Source organism: Dermacentor albipictus, chromosome 9, assembly GCF_038994185.2.
Source record: "Dermacentor albipictus isolate Rhodes 1998 colony chromosome 9, USDA_Dalb.pri_finalv2, whole genome shotgun sequence".
Classification (NCBI taxonomy): domain Eukaryota; kingdom Metazoa; phylum Arthropoda; class Arachnida; order Ixodida; family Ixodidae; genus Dermacentor; species Dermacentor albipictus.
In genome coordinates, this window is record NC_091829.1 from 124987825 (window position 1) to 124999980 (window position 12156).

The window sequence follows — 12156 nt, forward strand, 5'->3', positions numbered from 1 at the left end:
AACAAACAATTTCTGCAAATAAGAGTGGATTTAAGCAAAGGCATGTTGAATGGCGTTCTTGAAGTTAGCAGCGTCCGTGATGGCAGCGATGGCCGTGGGAAGATGGTTCCATTCCGTTCGAGGAAACAACGGCAGACAATCATGTGTACACTCGGAAGCCGTTTATTGGGATTTCGAGCAACACTGCGAGCAGGCCAGCTAGCAGTGGTTTACATCACTGAGGGCTCCTCCGAAGACGCTAGGTAAAAAGAGGCTTCAAACTTAACAGCTGGGCTACCGCTTGCCGCGGCGACTACCACGGAAGAAACGTGGTTGGCTAACCAAGTGTGAGAAAACGGCCGCGGAGGCAAGCCTTCCGCACTTCGGTATATAGTTTTCAAAAACACTCAAGTTATGTCGAATGGATTTCTCGAGACACGATCGGTCGCACTGACAGCGTTTGCCTTTGCGAAACCCGTGCACCGCCCGCGAAAGAAAGGATTGCCCTTCTCACCAAAGCTGCTGTCGCTTGCGCCTGACGCCATGCTTGCTGCGCGTGCGGTCGTCACTCAGGGTACACGAGGAATTGCACACTTTCAGAAAGCTGATATTCGTAATCCTCTAATCCATTACTTTTGAGATGAAACAATACACATGTTCGTAAAAGGTTCTTTCTGATGCCTAGTACTGTGAAAAATTACATGACCAGAATTTTTTCTTCAGTATTGCTTGAGGCAAAATTTGTAGCTTTAGTGGCGATAGCTGTAAAACTGCTATTGGAGTCGTTAGTGGTGAAACAACATAAGAAATGTGCTAGATAAAATAAAACAGAAATGATTTCTAGAATGTGACCGAATGAGAAACTTTTCGAATTGATATCTAACTACGCTTAAGTCTCATACCCACGAATGGGTATTTTCGTGATTCATTTTCTGTTCAGTTTGCTTTTGTATTGCTAATGTACTTTTGGCCCATTTGCAATTTACCATGTACTTTTCGTCACCTATCATCACTTGTCAGTGCGTTTTGGGTGCGCACTCTCGTTAGTGGGTGACCTTATAAAGCTCACATCATATCGGTCGTCTCGCCCCTGATTTCCTTGTGTAGTGAAATTTCGAGGGCCTGTAGGGCAGTTATGAAATAAACAAATAAATATAGGGACGAAGAAATAAAGTTTCCAGTAAATTGCTGCAGTAAAGATGCGAACACCTAAAAAAGGAGAAAATAAGAAAGAAACGCAAGAGAAATGCCACTCCCAATATTTATGAGAGCAGCCAAGTACGCAGCCATTGTTTCGGAAAGAATGAGGAGCTGCGTAGGTGGGACACTGCAGACCAGAAAGTAGGGCAAAGGCTTTGGGAGAAAAGGAGGGTCCCCGAAATGGGCAGCCCAGCTGCTGGCTGCGACGGATGGCGGGCGCCCATACAGCTCTCCCGGAGCAAGCAAATGGCGCCCGCCATTTAGTGGCCATTGTTTCAAGTGCCCCTCATTTCTATTCGCACTTCTTAGTGCCCGTCCTTTATTCCTTGTTAGTTTTCTACACTTTCTTTTTGCTTCGCTGCCTATGCTAGGTTGCTCCAGGGCAATGTATCAATAGTTCTGGAACTCATGTTCTCCGGTAAGGTTCGCCACAGAATACGGCGCCATGCTCAATAAAAATAAAGGAAGATAAAAGATGCAAATTTCGCCGGCCACCTTGGTGGTTGCGAAATATGCTTCTTGGGCAGGAATATTCTTATTAGCCGTATTAACGGAATCTCAACATTCGTGGTGAAAGAAGATCACACAGAATGGAGGCCTCTGTTTGGCGTTGCCACCCGCCGTGTTGCCTAGCGACTATAACGTCGCGCTACTAAGCCTGATGGCGCAGGACCGAACCCCGATCGTGGCAGCCGCATTTAGATGGGTGGTTTACTGCAAGATCGACCATATACCAGGAATTGGTACATGTTAAAGAACCCCAGGCGGTCAAAATTGATGTGGAGTCCCTCACTACGACGTTCCTGGTAACCAAATTGTGGTTTTGGTATGTGAAAACGAAGAGTCAAATTTTTTTTTGGCGGTACTGGGCCAAGCCTTGTCTTTTGAATTTATTACTCTGATGCAGGCGTGTAACTGCGTGTTTTTTTTTTGCTATAACATTTTGCGTCTATGCGTAAAAAAAAAAGCGTGCATGCATAGCCTGCCAATATTATGATAGTATGGTACAGGTGCTGGTCTGTCGTTCTACATATTTTTCAGCGCCTATAATACATTGCATGTTGTATGGCTGTATTGTAGTGTATAATGTTTTCTAAGCTATTATAGATAGAAAAAAGAAAGATACAGTGATGCTTCACTTCGCGAGTGCAGATGACGCACAAGCGTGTGGGTGCTATAGCGCACACGACGCCATCGGTTCGCCTAAACGCCTGCACTGTGCGCTTCGCAGGTCGTATTCGAGGCAGTGCTCGCCCGGCGGTGCTATATGCAGTGACCGCTGGAGTAGAACGCCCCCTTGTCAACATTCGCTTACTGGCAAATTTACGTAGCAAAGTGTCAGCGCGGGCAAGCATACATGATCACTTCAGACTCAATGGTGTGTGTGTGTGGGTGAAGTGATTTTAGGAAAGGAAACGGAAGAGATGAGTGCAGCGCCGTAACTGTCTCTCGCAGGAGGACACCTCAACAGCACTGCACGGGGAAGGGGGAATGGGAAGAAAAAGATGAAGGAGAGAAAGACAGGACGAACGTGGCAAGGGGAAAAAAAGTGCGGGTCTCAGAGCCGCGCTCTCAAGTGCGTCGCACTGCAGTAGTCTAGCAGTGCCGAAAGAGCGTGCTTCACGATGGACGAGTGGGCTGCAGGGAATGGCAGCGCGGTCGCCGTATCGTAAGTCAGTCCCAGTCGCCGATAGACTGTACACAAGTCCGTGCGCTCCACTTCGAAGGCAGGGCAGCGAAGTAGCAAGTGGTCGAGCGTCTCCAAATCAGCGCAGTTGCTGCACGCGGGGTCGCCAATTCTCTGCAGCCTGTGTGTTCCAGCAGCCGTCCTGTAGCAGCCGACGCGCAGGCGAAGCAGGAAAGAGCGGTCCGCCCGGGAGAAGCCCACGCGGGGGAGGAGTCGAAGTGACGCACACGCGGCGACGCGCTGGTCCGGGTGCTGTGCACGGAGCGTTCGCAGAATGGTTGCTGTGGCCACGTCGAAGCCGCTGACCGAGGTAGCGAGGGGGAAGCTCAGGGAGTGAGCCTGCTTTGCGAGAGCGTCCGCGGCTTCGTTCCCTAGCAGCGAACCCATTGCAACGCCAAATCGCAGCCCTGGCTGACGAGATGGTGGAGCTTTGAGCCGACGCGCTGCACCAACGGAGGTCCAAGGTAATCCTTCGCCACACTGTAAACGGAAATAACTCCGAGGTGGGAGTATACTGCTTGTCCTCTAGCGACCCCCCGGTTCGGAGTTTATTATGCTCCGTATGATCGGAGTAGAATTTTTACTCCGTGCGAGCGGAATTTTTTGCCTGGAATTATGGGAGATTTTTTTCTGTCTTTTCTTTATTTTTTGCTTTGCAATTGACGGAGTTTTTTCGGGGTGCAACGGGAGTATAAAAAGAGGCATCGCGTGAGTATGCGCGCACATGTTTACATGCAGAGGCTGCTGGTCAAATTTCGAGATATTCACACGAGACCGCGTCAAATTCGACGAAACAAGTCAATGAAAGCACATATATCATGACATACATAAACATTTCAGAAACACCCAATGCAGACATTTGGAAGACATCCCACGTACACGCGATACTTTATCAGCAACGGTGCCAGTATATATAGCCACGATACTGTGTGCCTCGAAACCGCCTAGGGAGCAGCTGTGCTGTTTTCAGAATTACGACTCACATGCTCGTTCATACAAGATCTACCTCTCCGAAATTAACAGAACACCTTAATCAACACAAGACTGTTAATTCAGAATAGTGATAAAAAAAGTTAATGACGTAATGTTTCAAAATTATCATGCCATTCTGTGAGTGCTGAAGCGACTTCGCACACTGCCGGCGTTCGCGGCCAAAAAGTAGTGCGTTAGTTACAGAAAGCAAGAAAAATGTAAGTGCATGTGCTACATAGTAAAATTGAATTTTTGCGATATAGTGGTAGCATCGCAAGAAATGATTACTTGTGAGCATGACCCGCAGCAGCCGACGCAACACCGAAAAATGCGCAGTCATACATTTTATACACCGCACTACTTGCTCTGTGTCCAAGCAATCTCTCTCGGTTGTGAAAAGGAGCTACATCGCTGATCTGTCGAGTGAATCCTTAAACTCGGAGCCACCAGGCATGCGTCTGAATCAGTGTCTCGGATAGAGCGTAATGTTAATGCAATATCGGAAGCAACGACGGGACCAAAACCTATATGCGCGATAACAATTCGATTCACATCGCTCAATAAGAAGCTTTATTTTCAGTACGCATACTTATGTCCTACCGTTTTTCTTCGGACGAGGATATCCGTTCACAGATACATAAAAACAGTTGCTTGCACTCCGGTCTTTCTCACTGGCAACACAGTACCGCAACGAATTTGGGGTACGCCATTCATACGCGACTAGCACGGATGTCGTCGCTCGAACAGTGGCTGCTGTTGCCATTGATACGCGGTCCTTTCAAACACTACACTGGACGTTGTCAGCATGCACCCAAAAGGACATAGAAGTCGCATTTCACGTACTGAAGAACACAAGCAAGTGTCACGCAGCACGAAAACACAGTCAGAACCTGAGCCGATATCACGAGCCAGTGAGCAGCTTCGAGGTATACCTAAGCCTTTTTCCGCACTTGAAAACGTTGCTCTTGCATTCATCGTTGTCAGCAAAGTGATCAGAGCAAACGTACATGAAGCTGAGAAACAGCGAGCTTCAGGTATGCCTATAACACTTTCTGGAAGGAAATACGGGAAACAAATTGACAAAACGCTGTCACGGAACGACACTTCACAAATGTAAACAAACCGTCAGCCATGAGCACTGCCGACTCCGCCGAATGCGCCCGGTCGCTGGCGAGGCGCACAGCCTCATGGGAAGCGCCACGTGACCAAGCTCTTTCGGCGGAGGGGAGTTTTTAAAACTCCCTGTCGGAGTTTCACGGGAGAACAAGATTTTTAAGCGGAGTAAAATCGCGTCATGTCGCCCTAATACTCCCGTAGCCAGCCAGCGGAGTGAAACGAGGGAATGGCGCTGTTTTGCTCCCATACATCGGAGTAAATACTTGAGGAGGGGAGGTATTAGGGTACATCACCTGTTAAAAACTCCCAGGTGGGTTTATTTTCGTTTACAGTGCAGCATACACATTGCCGCGCGCGAGTCCGAAAGGATCGCGGCAGAAACAACACTGCGCTGTTGAAGCAGGAGATCAGCTGCTAGGTCGATCGCAGCAAGCTCTGCCACCGTCGACGACCACACAACACGAAGGCGGCACTGCCGTGTAGCGCAAATATCCGGCGCTGTGCACGCTGCAGCACCAGAACCATCACTCGCCACGGAGCCGTCGGTGTAAACGAGCAGCCGGCCCCTAGGCGCTCGTGTAGCAGTGCGGCCATTTCCTGCTGCATAGCACAAACAGCTGTTCGACGCTTGGACTTGACGCCTGGCACCGTGGTGTTTAGATCGAGTAGCGCGGAGGCGTGCGGCGATACCGGCAGAGGTAGGAGTTGCGGCGTCGACGCGACAAGTGCGCTCAACTCGGTGGCACGCTGGCCCATGCCCGAGCCCTCGAGGGTGTGGAGGCGACAAACGAGGCGCTGTCACTGTGGCGAACGTTGAAGGCGCTCGATGTGGTTCATCGCTTGCTTCCGTGCGCGAAGTGAGGGCGGCCAGTCTCCCGCTTCGGCGAGAGTTGCTCCTACTTGCTAGTTGCGAGGAAGCCCGTAAAGTTGGCGAATTACGGTGCGGTGCTCCATGTCGATGCCGTTCCAGTTGGTGGCTCTGGCGTTCGTGAGGGGAAGCGCATGGAGCGCTCGCGTTGTTGCGACAGAGTTGTAAACTCCAAGCGCAAGTTGCGGTCTTCAACCACGACCACGGGCGAGCAGGGAGCGTGCGGCGCCAGCCACCTTCTTAGAATTCTTGCAGAGCTGGGAGACGGCGGCGTTAAAGTTGACCCGGCAGTCGATGTCAAGTCCGAGATAGCGCACTTTTCTCTGCCACGGGAGGGGGCTTCCGCGCAGCGTGAGACAAGGCATTTCGAAGCGCGCACGAGCACGGGGGTGTACTAACAACGCCTCAGTTTTTGACGCCGAGAGCTGGAGCCCTATGCTGGTGAGATATTCATCGACGGCGTTGATCGCTGACTGCAGGGATTCTCGCACTTGGAAGCCGAGGGCCATGGCCCCCACGCGAACAGTGCAATGTCATCGGCGTAGATCGCCACGCGGACTTCGTGGGCTGTCATCTTGGGGACGTAGTCAGGTAGTCTTGCCAGAGCCAAGTTAAAAAGAAATGGGCTGATCACGCTGCCCTGGGGAACCCCGGAGGTCACGCTGCGAGGGGCACTGAGCGTGTCGCCAACTCGCCCTCTGAGCGTGCGGTCACTTAAAAAGGCCGCGATGTAGTCAAAGAGGCGGCCGGTGACACGTAGCTCACGGAGGGCTTGAATGATGGTGGTGTGAGGGAGACCATCAAATGCGCGTTGCACATCGAGCAGCACGAGATATCCGGCTTCTTGGCGTCTTGCTGCGTGCGCGAGCGTAGCCACTACGTCCGCGAGCGAGTCAGCTGCTGAGCGCAGTCGCCGGAGACCACTCTGTTCAGGGGCGAAAGCGTCGAGGGCGGAGGAAATCCACTCAAGGCGGCGCAAAGCCATGGCCTCCAGAGTTTTGCCGGCTACCGAAGTAAGCGACACTGGGCATTAGGAGCTGACGCTCGTGGCAGCTCCTAACGCCCAGTGTCAGCTCCACCGCGACACTGGGCGGTGGAGCTGACGTCCGGCGCCAACTTTGCGCCGGACGCCATTGAAGGCCTCGAGCAGGGATGGGAGCTGCGCTGCATCGACGTTCCTGAGGACCTGATGAGTTAGTCCGTCGGCACCAGGCGCTGAGCGTCGTTTACGCGTGTTCAAAACAATGCGCAACTCACTGAGGGTAAACTCGGCCGCGCAAAGCACCTCTACGTGCTCCAAGATTGCCCTCGTAGGAAAGTAGCGCAAGGGAGCGAGGAGTTGAGCCTTGTTGTGCGGCGGTAGTTCGCAGGGTGCACTGACGGGGCGCACAGGCGGTGGCGGTGGAGAGAAGGCATGGGCGAAGAGTTCGGCCAGTTGCTCTGTGCTCAAGCCCGTAGCCACCGCGATGGAGAGTGCAGTATGGCGAGGGGTCTTGGGACGGAGGAGGGAAGCGAGAATGCGCCAAGGGCGCGACTTGTCGCGAGTGTCTTCCAATGACACGCAGTGACTTTGCCAGCTCTGATTGCGGCGCTGCCTGGCGTGACGGTGGCACGCAGCGTCCAAGCGGTTGTATAAAGTCCAGTGCTCCACCTTGTCGCTCTTGATGGCACGGCGTTCGGCGCGACGACGGACAGTGCGCAGATTGAGAAGCTTGATATCGGGGACCGGCGTTCCAGCAGGCACCGCGTACGATTTTGTAGCGGCATCCAAACACCTCGTAAGATGCGTAAGAAAATGTGTATTTGCCGGAGGGGGTATTGCACAGAGGGACCGAAAATGGGACCAGTCCGTGACGCGGTACGTACATGTCCGCGTGCGGTTCAGGCCGAGCAGGTCGAGAGAGATCGGATAGTGATCCGACCCCTGCGTGTCAGGGCTGCGAACCCACTCGTAGTGGCATCGCTCACTCGCGAGCGACAAGTCTCTCGCACTCCCGTGTACCCTCCGACGCACAAAAGTGGGACTTCCGGTGTTGATGATTAGCAGGCCCGAAGCATGGCTGGAACTCAGCAGGTCCCTGCCGTTCGGCTCACTGTGGGCGCTGCCCCACGTTGTGTGGTGGGAGTTGAAATCACCGCACACGACACAGTCACCACCGATGCGCGCGATGAGGCTCTCGATGAAGGTCGTATCCCACCGTCGTACGGGTTGCACGTACACGCTGGCGACACAAGTCTCGATGGCCGCGGACACTCGCTGTCAGAACGCTGGCGTTAGGAACCGCGGCAGTAACAGCGACCGAAGTGACTTTCGTGCTTTCTATCGCTTTAACGCAAACTTTGCGGTGAGAACACAGCGCGCGCAAAGCTACGAGACGTCGGCCCACGTAGTTTGAAGGTAAAGCCAGCGTGACCGCGCGCAACCACGCAGCAGTCACAGTATGCTGGTACTGATGGCAGGGTAGTACCGTTCAGTACCGCGTCGTAGCACGGAGGTAAGGGGAGCGTTCTTGCATTGTTAACTCGTGATAGCTAGCGCCAACAGACGCTATTGATAACGACCTCCCGATGCATGCTCAACGTATTCTTGAATAAAAGGCGCAGTTGGTTCGTCACATATTTGTAGTGATAGCTGCATTACGCCAGGTTTTCGCCTCTTCGCCATTGCCGCAATTTGAGCCATGGCCACACTGTGACGTCCCACCATGGCCCTCGATTCTTCAGCAACTCGGCTCGTCGCGGTCGCCGCGCCTTCTGTGTGACGTCACACTACGGGGCTCGGTTCTCCGGCGAGTCGGCTGGTCGCGACGCGGCCACCGCTCCTGCAGGCGCGCGTCCACCGTTGCCTGGTAACCGCCACAGCTGGCGCGCTCGCCGCCCCCTCTGTGTGACGTCAGACCACGGGTCTCGATCCTCCGGCAAATCGCCTTGTCGCGGTCGCCGCGCGGCCGCCGTTCCCAGCGTTGCAGCCAAGCTCCTTCCTGCCTTTGCTAGTTTACTGGGAAACCACTTAGTTTAATAACAACATGTTTAACTACAAGCGAAGCCTAAGCGCAGCCGAGCGTCTGTAGTTATCGCTACTCTACTAGGTTTAACCAGAGCTAAACCACACCCAATTTTTTTATCATTTTCCATTACTGGCAAACATTTCAGCAACGCAATTTCAGGCATATGCATGTCAGACTTCGCGTTCGAAGTGTTTGTTTAAAGAATATGAAGGACGCTTAACTATTTTTATCTTAGAATTTCTGCGTTGTTGCCCATAGTTGTATGGAAGTGCCAGAGTTCCCTCTAGTAATCCGCCTTTTTGATGGCGCGGCGGCGCACGCGCCCTGCACTAGCAGATTAGTCGCGAAACGTTTTGGAAGGGTCACGCGCGTCGCCGCGCGCCATGGAGGAAGGATTTAATAGGAGAGCCCATGGCGCAACGCCATTGAATCCGTTGTGGCAGCCCAACACCTGACGGAAACGTCAGAGCGCGCCGTATGTTTTAGTACTCCCGGTTGGTTTCTTTATATGTATACATATTTGGAAGTCTTCATATTAACAAAAACATGGCTACCACCGCGGCAGTCTTGCTTTATGCCGCTCTCAAGTTTCTGGATTGTGGTGTCGAATCGCAGTGTTGCGCTATGCGCGTCCTTGCGGCGAGCCGCATCAGAAAGAATGCCTCTCAAGCGTGTCGGAAGTTGAAGAAAGCAAATGCAGCAGGCATCTCCGAAATGCGCGCCGCATTGCCGTACTGCTCACTGCTTTTGCGGTAAGTGTGCGCTGCGGTTCGTGTTGCGGTAAATTGCATAGTAATGTCTGTCGAAGCACTCATATCCCTTACTTTTAAAGGGAGGCTAGACATTGCTTTGTAAACTGATAAGTTTTGGTGTGAGGAATAAAGCAAAGTTCAGTTTACGAGTTGGAGTGCACTTTTCTCTTTCGTTCGCCGATACTCGTTATGTTTTACCCGCCGCGGTTGCTGAATGGCTATGGTCTTGGACTGCTAAGCACGACATCGCGAGATCGAATCCCGACCACGGCGGCCGCATTTCGACGGGGGCGATATGCGAAAACAACAGTGCACTTAGATGCACGTTAAAGAATTCCAGGTGGATCAATTTATTCCACTATGGCATGCCTCATAATCAAATCGCGCTTTTGGCACGTAAAACCCCATTATTTTTTTTAATAAGATCGTGTGCGTCTGATGACCTACCACTTGTTGGTGTTCGTAGTGTTTGCAGCAGGGCCAATGCTTGGGACCATAGCGACGCATGACCCGGCTGTACATGGGTCTCAAATTCAAAAGGTGGAACAAGCGCTGTTTGCTGCTCCTGCTGCTGCTGCTTTTCTTGGCAGCAGATAAATTGACAACGCACCGCGTTTCACGAGAAAACAGCATCACCTGCATTACACTTCAGAACTAAAGCAGGTTATGAAAACGATATGTCGGATCGAGCCATAACGTATTAATGGGTATCCTGTATATTCTACTTCAGCTTCACTGCTACCGTGCTAGCAGGCAAAAGTACGGCAGAGAGAATCTTTCAGCAGCTTAAGTTGAGCATCAGCTACACTAAGGGTCGTGCGTAAACAAAGAAACCAAATTTCGCGTACATCACTCACTTTTAGGATGCCTGCCCAAACGAGATCGAGTAAAATCCGCTGCTTGAAGCCTGCGTGTACTAAACACACATACACAATAAAAAATGGTAGTCAGCTCACCGGGGACAAAGAATTCGTCGCGAGTGAAGTGCTTCGCACAAACCGCGCTTATGTCACTCACTTTTTTCGCCATGTCCCTCTCCGAAGCGCGGCGTTTGCTTATTTCGCGAAACGATGAAATGATTCGTTGCTGTATTTCTAGCGCGATGACACGCGTTGCGGTTCACAACAAGTCTTTCGGCGTAATATTTTTTTTCGGGCATTCGCGCAATGGCATAGCGATAATTTTAGAAGTGTACAGTGTGGGCTCAGTGGCTGCGCCACGACACTGTCGTCTAACACACTGGTTTTCGCCATGCAGATGATCGCCGCTGCCCTTTCGCACGTGCTGCTGCCCGCACTGGCGGCTGCTTGTTCTAGGACTCCCTCGGAGCATGCGCCCTTTTGCCACCGGTTTCCGGATCAGCGGGGCGTCGCACAGGACTGCGCCTTTCCGGTTACCGATGTACTGCCAGCACAGCAATGGATGCTCGATTCATCGTGGGCTCCTGCATCGACATAGACGCTCTCCAGCTCATCGACTATAAAGACAGCCTACCACTCCGGCCACTCTGTGGGCTCGGTGGCTGCACCACGACACTGTCGTCTAACTCACTGGTTTTCGACATGCAGGTTGGTACAAGGCACAGCCTTTTTGCTAAGAGGTGTAGCGACTATTGTCTGGTGCAGCTTCCGAGCTCCCATTGCTGCCTTGCTCTTATGGGTTAATGTGTGGAAGGGATTCGCCGCTTACTAATACTCTCTGGCAACGTTGAAACTAACCCGGGACCAACGTTGTGTTAAAAGAATTGCAAAAGATTTCAGCCAGTCAGAATACACTAATTAAGTTCAAGGCTTAAAAAGTCAGATTTTAAACACTGATAAGATTCTAATGGACTTGAACAAACGAATGACCGAACAGAAACATCATTACCAGGCCATGATACCACTTCAAAACGAATTAGAAGCTGTCAAGTATGCCGCTGCTCAAACTGCCAGCGTGGTATCCGGCCTCGAAAATCACCTAGACGATGCAGACAACCGGCCCCGAAGGAATAATCTAATTTTCTATGGCCTTCTTGATACTACCCCAAAAGAAACCTTTGCACAATCACAAAAGCTGATCATTGATGAAATCGCGGATATCATGAAGGTAAACCTTGAGTCCAAAGATATCGAATGTGCTCATCACCTTGGGCGCTATTCACCTAACCGGCAGCGTCCCATCATTATCAAATTCACGCCATATAAAACGAAAGAATCAGTCCTGTCTAACGGCCGACAACTGAGAGGCACAAATTATAGCGTGAGCTAACATTTTTCACCCGCAGTTCGGAACGCCCACAAACATCTTATCGCCTACGCTAAAACTCAATCGATGCCTCTTTCCATGCGTTTGAAAACGCTCGTTATGGGTTCCCAGCGCTATGAATATGACGATTTGACGAAATTGGTTAAAAATGCTCAGTATCAATCATTGCACGAAATTCGTGCAGTTAATAACCGCCCTTGCGCCCCAAAGAAAAATATTTCCTTATCTGTTGTTGGGATGAGCCGTGGGGCGCCGACTAGTGCGGACAAGCAAACATCGGCTCCCGATTTAATGAATGATTTCACGAGGTTATTCACTCCAAATTGA

At 51.6% G+C, this 12156-nt stretch overlaps 1 protein-coding gene across 2 annotated transcripts in view; it reads right to left on the reverse strand.

Annotated features, from left to right (window-relative positions):
- The window catches only part of LOC139050120 (uncharacterized), a 53360-nt gene extending 42400 nt beyond the window's left edge, over window positions 1-10960 (reverse strand). For both annotated transcript variants that reach the window (XM_070526334.1, XM_070526335.1), the window contains exons 1-2: window positions 10600-10960; window positions 10440-10498 (exon numbers count right to left, since the gene is read on the reverse strand). The gene's annotated coding sequence lies outside the window, so the exon portion shown is untranslated. The remainder of the gene's footprint in view (window positions 1-10439; window positions 10499-10599) is intronic.
- Between the last annotated feature and the right edge of the window lie 1196 nt (window positions 10961-12156).